The sequence below is a fragment of the Entelurus aequoreus genome, linkage group LG03, assembly GCF_033978785.1.
Source record: "Entelurus aequoreus isolate RoL-2023_Sb linkage group LG03, RoL_Eaeq_v1.1, whole genome shotgun sequence".
Taxonomy (NCBI): domain Eukaryota; kingdom Metazoa; phylum Chordata; class Actinopteri; order Syngnathiformes; family Syngnathidae; genus Entelurus; species Entelurus aequoreus.
Genome location: NC_084733.1, coordinates 48,415,010 through 48,428,643, shown reverse-complemented (window position 1 = coordinate 48,428,643; position 13,634 = coordinate 48,415,010). Strand labels below are relative to the sequence as shown.

Sequence of the window (13,634 nt, the reverse complement as noted above, 5' to 3'; positions counted from 1 at the left end):
TATATATATATATATATATATATATATATATATACACAGTATATACACACACATATACATACACAAACACACACATATACAAACCCTGTTTCCATATGAGTTGGGAAATTGTGTTAGATGTAAATATAAACGGAATACAATGACTTGCAAATCATTTTCAACCCATATTCAGTTGAATATGCTACAAAGACAACATATTTGATGTTCAAACTGATAAACATTTTTTTTTGTTGCAAATAATCATTAACTTTAGAATTTGATGCCAGCAACACGTGACAAAGAAGTTGGGAAAGGTGGCAATAAATACTGATAAAGTTGAGGAATGCTCATAAAACACTTATTTGGAACATCCCACAGGTGAACAGGCAAATTGGGAACAGGTGGGTGCCATGATTGGGTATAAAAGTAGATTCCATGAAATGCTCAGTCATTCACAAACAAGGATGGGGCGAGGGTCACCACTTTGTCAACAAATGCATTAGCAAATTGTTGAACAGTTTAAGAAAAACCTTTCTCAACCAGCTATTGCAAGGAATTTAGGGATTTCACCATCTACAGTCCGTAATATCATCAAAGGGTTCAGAGAATCTGGAGAAATCACTGCACGTAAGCAGCTAAGCCCGTGACCTTCGATCCCTCAGGCTGTACTGCATCAACAAGCGACATCAGTGTGTAAAGGATATCACCACATGGGCTCAGGAACACTTCAGAAACCCACTGTCAGTAACTACAATTGGTCGCTACATCTGGAAGTGCAAGTTAAAACTCTCCTATGCAAGGCGAAAACCGTTTATCAACAACACCCAGAAACGCCGTCGGATTCGCTGGGCCTGAGCTCATCTAAGATGGACTGATACAAAGTGGAAAAGTGTTCTGTGGTCTGACGAGTCCACATTTCAAATTGTTTTTGGAAACTGTGGACGTCGTGTCCTCCGGACCAAAGAGGAAAAGAACCATCCGGATTGTTATAGGCGCAAAGTTGAAAAGCCAGCATCTGTGATGGTATGGGGGTGTATTAGTCCCCAAGACATGGGTAACTTACACATCTGTGAAGGCACCATTAATGATGAAAGGTACATACAGGTTTGTGAGCAACATATGTTGCCATCCAAGCAACGTTACCATGGACGCCCCTGCTTATTTCAGCAAGACAATGCCAAGCCACGTGTTACATCAACGTGGCTTCATAGTAAAAGAGTGCGGGTACTAGACTGGCCTGCCTGTAGTCCAGACCTGTCTCCCATTGAAAATGTGTGGCGCATTATGAAGCTTAAAATACCACAAAGGAGACCCCCGGACTGTTGAACAACTTAAGCTGTACATCAAGCAAGAATGGGAAAGAATTCCACCTGAGAAGCTTAAAAAATGTGTCTCCTCAGTTCCCAAACGTTTACTGAGTGTTGTTAAAAGGAAAGGCCATGTAACACAGTGGTGAACATGCCCTTTCCCAACTACTTTGGCACCTGTTGCAGCCATGAAATTCTAAGTTAATTATTATTTGCAAAAAAAAAAAAAAGTTTATGAGTTTGAACATCAAATATCTTGTCTTTGTAGTGCATTCAATTGAATATGGGTTGAAAAGGATTTGCAAATCATTGTATTCCGTTTATATTTACATCTAACACAATTTCCCAACTCATTTGGAAACAGGGTTTGTATATACATATATATCAATTTAATAAGCTCTGCTTCTTCTTAGGCCTTTTCGGACATGGTGAATTGTGTAACTGAATTCATGAGATGTACTAATGTAAACTTGTATTATGTTCAAAATAAATTACAACCATTTCCATTACCATAATGAATCCCAAGAGGTTTGTTTTTAATATACAGTGGTACCTTAAATTACTTATGATTTAAGTTACGAGCATCCACACAGCCGGTTGAAGTTATAAAATTTTACAGCCCACAGCCAGGTCAACACAATCCTGCTCTCCACCACCAGAACTGAGAAAGTTAGCGTGAAGACGAAAAAGCGGACGACTGAATAAGAGAAACAAACTATTAAGCGAGTCAACCTGACCGCAACACCATCAGTCCGCATCAGACAAGCCACAAAGGCTGGTCAAACAACCAAATAAAGGTAATTTATCCATGAAAATATGGACAAGCTGCATTTCAGTTTGTTTTGTTTCATCCTGACTCAACAAACTAGACCAGGGGTCGGCAACCTTCACCATACTGTAAGTGTTCTGTTTTTGCATTGCGCATTATTATGGTACTTACGGTTCAGCCACTCTTTTAGTGTATTTACGGTACCTCCCAGCATGCATTGCTCTATGCGCGGGCTCTGCTAGTCAGTCGGTTATGTGAACAGCAGTGGCCGGTTTGTTATTGTGTTCCCTGAACTTAAGCTCAGTAAAGTATACTTATACAAAGAAGAAGATTGTCGTCATTGAATTATCAATGGTAGCAGAGGATGTCTAACAACGCTAACTACAGAGTCCCTCCTCCGTTTGAAGAAAATAAGTCATATGAGAGCTGGAAAAATGAAGTTGAAATGTGGATACATGTTACTGACCTGGATAAGTAGTAACAAGCCTTAGCTGTTGCTCTATCACTTTTGGGGAGAGCTAGAGATACAGCTTTGTACAAACAGCCATTCGAGCCCATTTCCCCCCAAATAAAACCTGCGAGAGCCGCAAACTCTGTTTGATCCCTAAAATGATGATATCGGCACTTATGGTTTCACTACACTTATGAAATAGCATTTATGAAACCAAACACTCGACAGAAAACAACTCACCAAGTTTATTTGCTCTGATCAGTTTTTCGCAGCAGTTCCAAAACTGCTCTTTTTTGGTCATCTCCAGCTGGGTATTTTTTCGCAAATGCTGTGTATTTGTTCTGGAAATGTCTTCAACATTTGATTTTTTTTTGTTGTTTGCCATTTTCTCCCCACATATTAAGCACACACATGAACCAACCTCGTCAACAGTGAAAGCAAATGAATATGTCCATGAAGTATTACATGTTGTATTTTCCGTCAATTGCAGCTAGGACAGGCTCCAGCACCCCCGCAACCCCGTGAGGGACAAGCAGTAGAAAATGGATAATTGGATGCTCGCTTACCGGATGTTGACCACTAAAAAACAATACAATTGCTTGGCAACAAAACATTTTGATCGACAAAATATTAAAATACGTTTTACTTTTATATTACAAGATCACAGAACTCTCCAAAATAACAACTGCAACATTAAAATAAATAAAATAGAATTCATTCAAATTAAATAACCATTAATTATTGAAATTTTGTGTCAAAGCCAAGCCAAAGGGAGCCAGGGTAGAGGCATTAAAGAGCTGCATGCGACTCCACAGCCGCAGGTTACAGACCCCTGAACTAGACAATCGAGCATTACCCTTAGTACACAACCACAACTTACTGTCAACCCTGACCTCCAGTCCGTCACTCAAAAGCGTCAATGGGAAACATAACCAACAATAACAGTTCCTGTTGTTACACAACAGAAAATCAGCCCGTAGGAGACACCCACAAAAGGTCAGCTCCCCAAGGTAAATGTTCAACAATATTATTACATTATTTCATAACATTTCTGCATAATGGTTGTCATGATCGCTTCAGGAAAAAAAAAAAAGATTTTGTGAGATTTGTCTTATTTCCAGCTTAGAAGCAAAGCTAAGGAAGTGGGGCTAGTGAGCTAATAAAGAGACGATGAATAGCCAGGATAGCAGCCATGAGATGCTTAACGGCATCATCTAATACATATTGGTGTGTTCACAGCCTTTTCACACTAGTAAGTTAGAATAAAGCCTGTTTTGTTCTGTTGCACACGTAGCATTTAGTAGGATGTCAGCGTTAGCTTAGCTAAGCTAGCTGCGGGTTACGAACAACGTGCATTATTTGGGGGAAAAAACAATACCCCTTTTCATAGATCAATAACTGAGCAGACTTAAAATATTTCTTACATTGATGCACAGCGTGTTAATCTACAGTGGCTCATTCCAACTCTGTTAAAATGAGTGTACTTCCACAATTTTCCTATTTGTTCCAGTGTATACCACTTTTTCCTCCTTCAATCCTTCTTTCGTAATTTAGATTAGATTTCAGACTTCATTTGTAATAAAAAGACCCACAAGTTACACATAAGCAATATTTGCAGAGACCTAGACAGTCGAGAGGATTAGTACTACCAAACTTTAGGTTTTACTACTGGGCCACTAACATTACCATTTTTAAATATTGGCTGCAATATGAAGCATTTGATCCTCCTCTGTTATGGCTCGTAATGGAGGCAAACTCAACCAAATCAGTATCTCTTAGGGCTCTGGTTGAGTCTCCCAATCAATCATTAACATTCGCTTTTACGAAAAATCCAATCATAAAAACCTCATTTAGGATTTGGGTTCAGTTTAAAGGCCTACTGAAACCCACTACTACCGACCACGCAGTCTGATAGTTTATATATCAATGATGAAATCTTAACATTGCAACACATGCCAATACGGCCGGGTTAACTTATAAAGTGCAATTTTAAATTTCCTGCTAAACTTCCAGTTGAAAACTCCTTTGGATATGACGTATGCGCGTGACGTAGCCAGTAGAACAGAGGTATGGCTCCCCCATTGAAGCCAATACAAAAAACTCTGTTTTCATTTCATAATTCCACAGTATTCTGGACATCTGTGTTGGTGAATCTTTTGCAATTTGTTTAATGAACAATGGAGATTGCAAAGAAGAAAGTTGTAGGTGGGATCGGTGTATTAGCGGCTGGCTGTAGCAACACAACAAGGAGGACTTACTTGGATAGCAGACGCGCTAGCCGATGCTAGCCGCCAACCGCATCTGTGATCGGGTGAAGTCCTTCGTCGCGCCGTCGATCGCTGGAACGCAGGTGAGCACGGGTGTTGATGAGCAGATGAGGGCTGGCTGGCGTAGGTGGAGCGCTAATGTTTTTATCATAGCTCTGTGAGGTCCGGTTGCTAAGTTGCTAAGTTAGCTTCAGCGTCGTTAGCAACAGCATTGTTAAGCTTTGCCAGGCTGAGAATTATTAACCGTGTAGTTACATGTCCATGGCTTAATAGTATTGTTGATCTTCTGTCTGTTATTTATTTTGTTTCTATCTGCATTTGAGCCAGATGCTATCACGTTAGCTCAGTAGCTAAAGAGCTTCGGCGATGTATTGTCGTGGAGATAAAAGTCACTGTGAATGTCCATTTCGCGTTCTCGACTCTCATTTTCAAGAGGATATAGTATCCGAGGTGGTTTAAAATACAAATCCGTGATCCACAATAGAAAAAGGAGAGAGTGTGGAATCCAATGAGCCAGCTTGTACCTAAGTTATGGTCAGATCGAAAAAAGATATGTCTTTCACTGCATTCTAGTCCGTCACTCTAACATTCCTCATCCACGAATCTTTCATCCTCGCTCAAATTAATGGGGTAATCGTCGCTTTCTCGGTCCGAATCGCTCTAGCTGCGTTGAAAACAATAGGAAAATATGAGGAGGTGAACAACTGACTACGTCACGCTACTTCCGGTAGGGGCAAGGCTTTTTTTTAATCAGAGACCAAAAGTTGCGAACTTTATCGTTGTTGTTTTATACTAAATCCTTTCAGCAAAAATATGGCAATATCGCGAAATGATCAAGTATGACACATAGAATGGATCTGCTATCCCCGTTTAAATAAAAAAATTTCATTTCAGTAGCCCTTTAAGTCATACTTGCCAACCTTGAGACCTCCGATACCGGGAGGTCAACACTATTTAGTAAGGGTGTAAGGGTACACAAAAATTTCGGTTCGGTACGTACCTCGGTTTAGAGGTCACGGTTTGGTTCATTTTCGGTACAGTAAGAAAACAACAAAATATTAATTTTTTGGTTATTTATTTACCAAATTTGCAAAATCTTCCACCAAAAATATTTTTCTTAGTGGAGTATTTGATGTGAAGTAATCGGAACCTTGGATAGGTCAATAATTCACAATAACATTGATTTTGATTCAATATTATGTTTTGAGCAATGACACTTTGAGAGAAAAAAAAACAGCTTTGTTTTATTAGTCAAAATTGCAACTTTTTCTAAATTAAATTTAACCTTTAAGCTTTTTTATTTCACTTTTGTTAACTTTTTGTTTATTTTAATATTATTTTTAGTGGGCCTTTAAAACATTAGCTGTGGGCCGCAAATGGCTTCCGGGGCACACTTTTGACACCCCTGCTATAGATAATACAAAATTAAATCTGATAAATCTATCGATAAAAAGCAGAGCCTGGCGAAGCATGCGCGTTTATCCTAACCTACTCGCTCTCTCTGTCGCTGCCCCTACCTCACGAATGCTGCTGCGCGCACAATTTGTTGTTTTTAACCCCTTCTTAACCCTGAACGTACATTGAAAATACACGCAACCCTAACTCAAAATGCCGGACATTTGAGGCATTTAAGAAACTCCGCCCGGACAGCCCCGCAAAAGAGGACATGTCCGGTGAAAAGAGGACGTATGGTCAGTTTCATGGCTGGCTTCCAGCATGGACACTCCGTGGTAACATACGACCGCCAGACAATTCTGGATGTGGATAGATCGGGCCGTTTTGGACCGAAAAATACGTACACGTTAGACCTCCTCGCTAGAATCAGAATTCTACGCCGGCTACATCTAGCGGCCTGTGAAGCAGCGGAGTCTAGTACCAGCGGGGACCGTCGATGGAGGAGACGTAAGCGGTGTGATCGGAAGCAGAAGCTGGGATGCCGAGCAGGGCTAACAACAAAGCTAAAGGCTAATCCTCACAGAACGCCGCTTCCTTCCATCCTGCTTTCAAATGTCCGCTCCCTGGAGAACAAACTGGACTACCTTAAGCTGGATTTAATTGCAAGATGCGAGATGAGAGACTGCTGCGCCATATTTCTCACAGAAACGTGGCTGAAACCATCCGTTCCGGACGAGGCAGTTAGCATCGAGGGGCTAACTATGTTTCGATCGGACAGGAGCAGAACTCTCACTGGTAAATCCCGAGGCGGTGGTGTTTGTATATACATCAATAACAACTGGTGCAACAATGGGAAGATAGTATCGTGTCACTGCCCTCCCGGTGTAGAAATATTAACTATAAAATGCAGGCCATTTTATTTACCCGGGGAATTCAGTGCTATGATGTTCACAGCAGTGTACATTCCTCCCAGTGCTAACACCAAAGAAGCTTTGAATGCTTTGTACTGCTCCCTCAATGAACTGCAATCTACACATCCAGAGGGAGTTTTCATCGTGGCAGGGGTTTTTAATCAAGGTAACATGAAGTTAAAGTTAAAGTTAAAGTACCAATGAAACTGTGTTCCCTCATTTCCATCAATATGTGAATTTTGCAACCAGGGGTGGAAGCAAGCTGGACTTAGTGTTCAGCTATATTAAACATGCGTATAAAGCTGCACTACGCCCCCACCTCGGCTCCTCAGACCATCTATCTGTGATGCTTATTCCTGCATACAAGCCCCTGCTGATCAGGAAGCAAGCTACAGTGAAGCAGGTGAGGACCTGGCCAGAGGGAGCAATGGAAGCATTACAAGACTGCTTCGAAACCACAGACTGGGACATGTTCAAGGCAGCCGCGACCGAAAATCATCACACGTGTGGAGGAGTATGCAGAGTCTGTGTCCGCATACATTCAGAAGTGCATGGAGGATGTCAGTGTGATTAAGAACATCCCCACACGGGCCAACGAGAAACCCTGGATGAACAGTGAGGTACGTACATGCAATGCCGAAGGCTCGGAACAAGGCTTTTAAGTCTGACGACATGGTAGCATTAAAAACAGCCAGTGCCATTAAGGTTGCAAAGCGTGCTCACAGTCAGAAAGTGCAGGACTTCTTCGACAACCCCACAAACACTAGACGAATGTGGCAGGGCATACAGGTCATCACGGACTATAAAGCTGCCCCCCATCCCTGTGACAACAGTATCAGCTTCCTAGATGACCTTAACAACTACTTTGCGAGGTTTGAGGCACTTAACACCACTCCAGCGAGAAAATCCATCCCTTGCCCTGATGAGCAGCCGCTCAACCTGGACATAGCGGATGTCCGGAAAACCCTGAGGAGAGTGAACCCCCGGAAAGCACCGGAACCTGATGACATTCCGGGCAAGGTGCTTAAGGGATGTGCAGACCAGCTGGCTGGGGTTCTCACAGACATCTTCAACATCTCGCTGACCCAGGCTGTGGTACCATCATGTTTTAAGACGGCCACAATCATTCCAGTGCCAAAAAACCCCACAATCTCCTCCCTCAATGATTATTGCCCTGTTGCACTCACCCCCATCATAATGAAGTACTTCGAGAGGCTGGTAAAGGAATATATTGTCTCCAGACTTCCCCCCACATTCGACCCATACCAGTTTGCTTATCGCCCTAACCGCTCCACAGAGGACGCCATCTCCCCTGCACTCCACCTGAGCTTATAACATCTGGAAGGAAAGGACACACACGTGCGGATGTTGTTTCTGGACTTCAGCTCAGCATTCAACACCATCGTCCCGCAGCACTTGGTGAGCAAACTGGCCCCCCTTGGATTCAGTACCCCCCTATGCAACTGGCTGCTTGACTTCCTCACAGACAGACTCCAGTCTGTGAGAGTGGGCAACAACACCTCCAGTGCCATCTCCCTGAGCTCCCCCCAGGGCTGCGTCCTGAGTCCGCTGCTGTTCACGTTGATGACCCATGACTGCTGCGCCAGGTCCACTACTAACCACATTGTGAAGTATGCGGACAACACGACAGTAGTGGGCCTCATCCGTGACAACAATGACATGGACTACAGGGAAGAGGTGAAACATCTTATTGACTGGTGCAGAACCAACAACCTGGTCCTGGATGTCGACAAGACCAAGAATATCATCGTTGACTTCAGGAAGCACCAGTCCAGCCACGCTCCACTCTTCATCAACGGCACAGCGGTGGAGATGGTAAACAGCACCAAGTTCCTGGGGGTGCAGATAACTGACAATATGACCTGGTCCCTACACACCGGAGCTCTTGTAAAAAGAGCTCAGCAGCGCATGCACTTTTTGCGTCGGATAAAAAGAGCACAGCTCCCTCCCCCCATTCTCACCACATTCTACAGAGGCACTATAGAGAGCCTGCTGACCAACAGCATCTCTGTCTGGACTGGAGCCTGCAATGCCTCAGACTGGAAGTCTCTCCAGAGAGTGTTGAGGACGGCAGAAAAGATCATCATGACTCCTCTTCCTCCTATCCAGGATATCGCAAAAAGTCGCTGCCTGACCAGGGTTTAGAAAATCTGCAAAGACTCCTCCCACTCCCACCAAGGTCTGTTTTCACTGCTGGACTCTAGATAGAGGTTCCGCAGCCTCCGAAGCAGAACCTTCAGGTTCTGTAACAGCTTCGTCCCTCAGGCCGTAAGACTCTTGAACGCATCATAATTATCCCCTCAACTCCCCCCAAAATGGATTAACTCGCTGGAATAAAAAAGACAATACAACATACATCCATAAACGTGGATGCATATGAAAAAGTGCAATATATTTATCTGTACAGTAACCTAATTATTTATTTGTATATGCACCTTATTGCTTTTTTATTCTGCACTACCATGAGCTGATGTAACAAAATTTCGTTCTTATCTGTACTGTAAAGTTCAAATTTGAATGACAATAAAAAGGAAGTCTAAGTCTAAATCTCTAAGTCTATCGTAGCCCGGTCGTTGCTAGCATGCGGTGTGTTGTGCCTTGGTGAGCATTGTTTACACAACGTGCGGTACGCTACTTAATATGTCCATGTGGAAACTTGTTCGGTACACCTCCAAATCGAACCGAAACCCCTGTACCGAAACGGTTCAATACAAATACACGTACCGTTACACCCCTACTATTTAGACCAGTGGTCCCCAACCACCGGGCCGCGGCCCAGTACCGGTCTGTGGATCGATTAGTACCAGGCCGCACAAGAAATAAAAAAAATAAAAAATAAAAAATAAAATATTTTTTTATTCTTTATTTTTAGTAAATCAACATATAAAACATAAGATACACTTACAATTAGTGCACCAACCCAAAAAACCTCCCTCCCCCATTTACACTCATTCGCACAAAAGGGTTGTTTCTTACTGTTATTAATATTTCTGGTTCCTACATTATATATCAATATAGATCAATACAGTCTGCAGGGATACAGTCCGTAAGCATGCATGATTGTATTTTTTAATGACACAAAAAAATAATAATAATTTTCAACAGCGCTTCCTTGCAAAACCCGCTGGTTTAATGATACTTTTATTTCTCAAACTGGAGAAGATAAGGCTGACACTGAATGGCTGTGTTCTGTGAAGTTTCAAGAAGTATGGGGTGGTTTCCTAAAATATGTAAAAGAAACTGATACAAATTTTACCCCAATTGAAAAGTAATTGAAATATAGATTATTGAGGAGCTTTTTGTCTGCTTTTGTGTATTGATGCACCGTGTTGTAGACATTCAGGAGTGCAGTTGTCTGTGGCTTCAATCAATCAATCAATCAATGTTTATTTATATAGCCCTAAATCACAAGTGTCTCAAAGGGCTGTACAAGCCACAACGACATCCTCGGTACAGAGCCCACATACGGGCAAGGAAAACTCACCCCAGTGGGACGTCAATGTGAATGACTATGAGAAACCTTGGAGAGGGCCGCATATGTGGGTAACCCCCCCCCCCTCTAGGGGAGACCGAAAGCAATGGATGTCGAGTGGGTCTGACATAATATTGTGAAAGTCCAACACATCAGCGAAAGTCCAGTCCATGGTGGGGCCAGCAGGAACCATCCCGAGCGGAGACGGGTCAGCAGCGTAGAGATGTCCCCATCCGATGAACAGGCTAGCGGTCCACCCCGGGTTGGGAGCAGAGTAGAAAAGAAAAGAAAAGAAACGGCAGATCAACTGGTCTAAAAAGGGAGTCTATTTAAAGGCTAGAGTATACAAATGAGTTTTAAGATGAGACTTAAATGCTTCTACTGAGGTAGCATCTCTAACTTTTACCGGGAGGGCATTCCATAGTATTGGAGCCCGAATAGAAAACGCTCTACAGCCCGCAGACTTTTTTTGGGCTCTGGGAATCACTAATAAGCCGGAGTTCTTTGAACGCAGATTTCTTGCCGGGACATATGGTACAATACAATCGGCAAGATAGGCAGGAGCTTGACCGTGTAGTATTTTATACGTAAGTAGTAAAACCTTAAAGTCTCATCTTAGGTGCACAGGAAGCCAGTGCAAGTGAGCCAGTATAGGCGTAATATGATCAAACTTTCTTGTTTTTGTCAAAAGTCTAGCAGCCGCATTTTGTACCATCTGTAATCTTTTAATGCTAGACATAGGGAGGCCCGAAAATAAAACGTTACAGTAATCGAGACGAGATGTAACGAACGCATGGATAATGATCTCAGCATCGTTTGTGGACAAAATGGAACGAATTTTAGCGATATTACGGAGATGAAAGAAGGCCGTTTTAGTAACACTCTTAATGTGTGACTCAAACGAGAGAGTTGGGTCGAAGATAATACCTAGATTCTTTACCGAGTCGTCTTGTTTAATTGTTTGGTTGTCAATGTTAAGGTGGTATTATTAAATAGATGTCGGTGTTGAGCAGGACCGATAATCAGCATTTCCGTTTTCTTAGCGTTGAGTTGCAAAAAGTTAGCGGACATCCATTGTTTAATTTCATTAAGACACGCCTCCGGCTGACTACAATCCGGCGTGTTGGTCAGCTTTAGGGGCATGTAGAGTTGGGTGTCATCAGCATAACAGTGAAAGCTAACACCGTATTTGCGTATGATGTCACCTAGCGGCAGCATGTAAATACTAAAGAGTGCAGGGCCAAGAATCGAACCCTGGGGAACTCCGCACGTTACCTTGACATAGTCCGAGGTCACATTGTTATGGGAGACACACTGCATCCTGTCAGTAAGATAAGAGTTAAACCGAGACAAGGCTAAGTCTGACATCCCAATACGCGTTTTGATACGCTCTAACAAAAGATTATGATCAACAGTATCGAAAGCGGCGCTAAGATCAAGAAGCAGCAACATAGATGACACATCAGAATCCATCGTTAGCAATAGATCATTAGTCATTTTTGCGAGGGCTGTCTCCGTAGAGTGATTTGCCCTGAAACCGGATTGAAAAGGTTCACAGAGATTGTTAGACGCTAAGTGTTCATTTAGCTGCTGTGCGACAATTTTTTCGAGGATTTTCGAGATAAACGGAAGGTGGGACACCGGCCGGTAGTTTACCATGAGGTCAGGATCGAGGTTAGGTCTTTTGAGTAGAGGATGAATAACCGCTTTTTTGAATGCTAGGGGAACAGTGCCAGAGGAAAGTGATAAGTTTATAATATTTAACACTGATGGACCTAATAATACAAAAAGCTCCTTGATAAGTTTCCCAGGAATTGGATCAAGTAAACATGTTGTTTGTTTTGTCCCATTTACACGTTTTAACAATTCCTCCAATGTAATTTCATCAAAGAGAGAGAAACTATTTTGGAGGGCAGTGTCCGTCGTATATACAGTCGTATCTGTGTTAATAGAACCCAGTTGTAGCTGATATGCATTGTCTTTAATCTCTTTTCTAATGACTTAAATTTTCTTATTAAAGAAATTCATAAAGTCATCTGCTGAGTGGGTGGAGCTACTGGGAAGAGTCCCTTGGTGGGTTAGCGATGCTACTGTACTAAACAAAAATTTAGGATCATTTTTGTTGAGGTGGATGAGATTTGAGTAATATTTAGCTTTAGCTGAGGTAAGCATGCGTTTATAAGTTATTAAACTATCATTCCATGCTTGATGGAAAACCTCAAGTTTAGTCGCACGCCATTTGCGTTCCAGCTTTCTACATGATAATTTCTGGGCTTTAGTTTCTTCTGTAAACCATGGGGTACGCCTTTTAGGGGCCCTTTTTAGCTTTAGCGGTGCTACACTATCAATGGTGTTGCGCAGGGCGTCGTTAAAGTTGTTAGTGAGGTTATCAATAGAGCCCACATAATTTGGGAATGGTGCCATTACCGAAGGCAGTAGGTCAGTAAGAGTCGTCGTTGTGGCAGCATTAATGTTGCGGCTGCTATAGTAGTTATTATTATTATTATTAGTTTGTTGACAATGAGTCAGAACTTCAAATTTTATAAGGTAATGATCGGACATTACTTTAGTGTACGGGAGTATCGTAACTTTGGAGGTGGTGACACCCCTGACAAGCACTAGATCTATCGTATTACCGTTGCGATGCGTGGGTTCATTTATTATTTGTGTAAGACCACAGCTATCAATTATAGTCTGGAGCGCCACGCATGGAGGGTCCGATGGGGTATTCATATGGATGTTAAAGTCTCCCATTATGATTATATTGTCGGCGTGCGTCACTAGATCAGCAACGAACTCTGAAAATTCATTGATAAAGTCCGAATAGGGCCCTGGGGGGCGGTAGATGACAGCCAGGTGGAGAGGCAGCGGTGTGACAAACCTCATAGTAAGCACCTCAAACGAGTTATATTTATTATTTAGGTCCGAGGTAAGGCTAAAGTTTTTGTTGTATATTAGTGCAACACCCCACCCCTTTTAATGGGACGGGCAATATGCGTTCCCGTATAGCCAGGAGGAGACGCCTCACCCAGCGCAAAAAATTCGTCTGGTTTGAGCCAGGT

The 13,634-nt window shown here is 42.5% G+C and overlaps 1 protein-coding gene across 3 annotated transcripts in view; it reads right to left on the bottom strand.

Moving 5' to 3' along the window:
- dnajc17 (DnaJ (Hsp40) homolog, subfamily C, member 17) overlaps positions 1–13,634 on the bottom strand; it is a 103,491-nt gene that overhangs the window by 24,906 nt on the left and 64,951 nt on the right. The gene's annotated exons all lie outside the window — the stretch shown is intronic.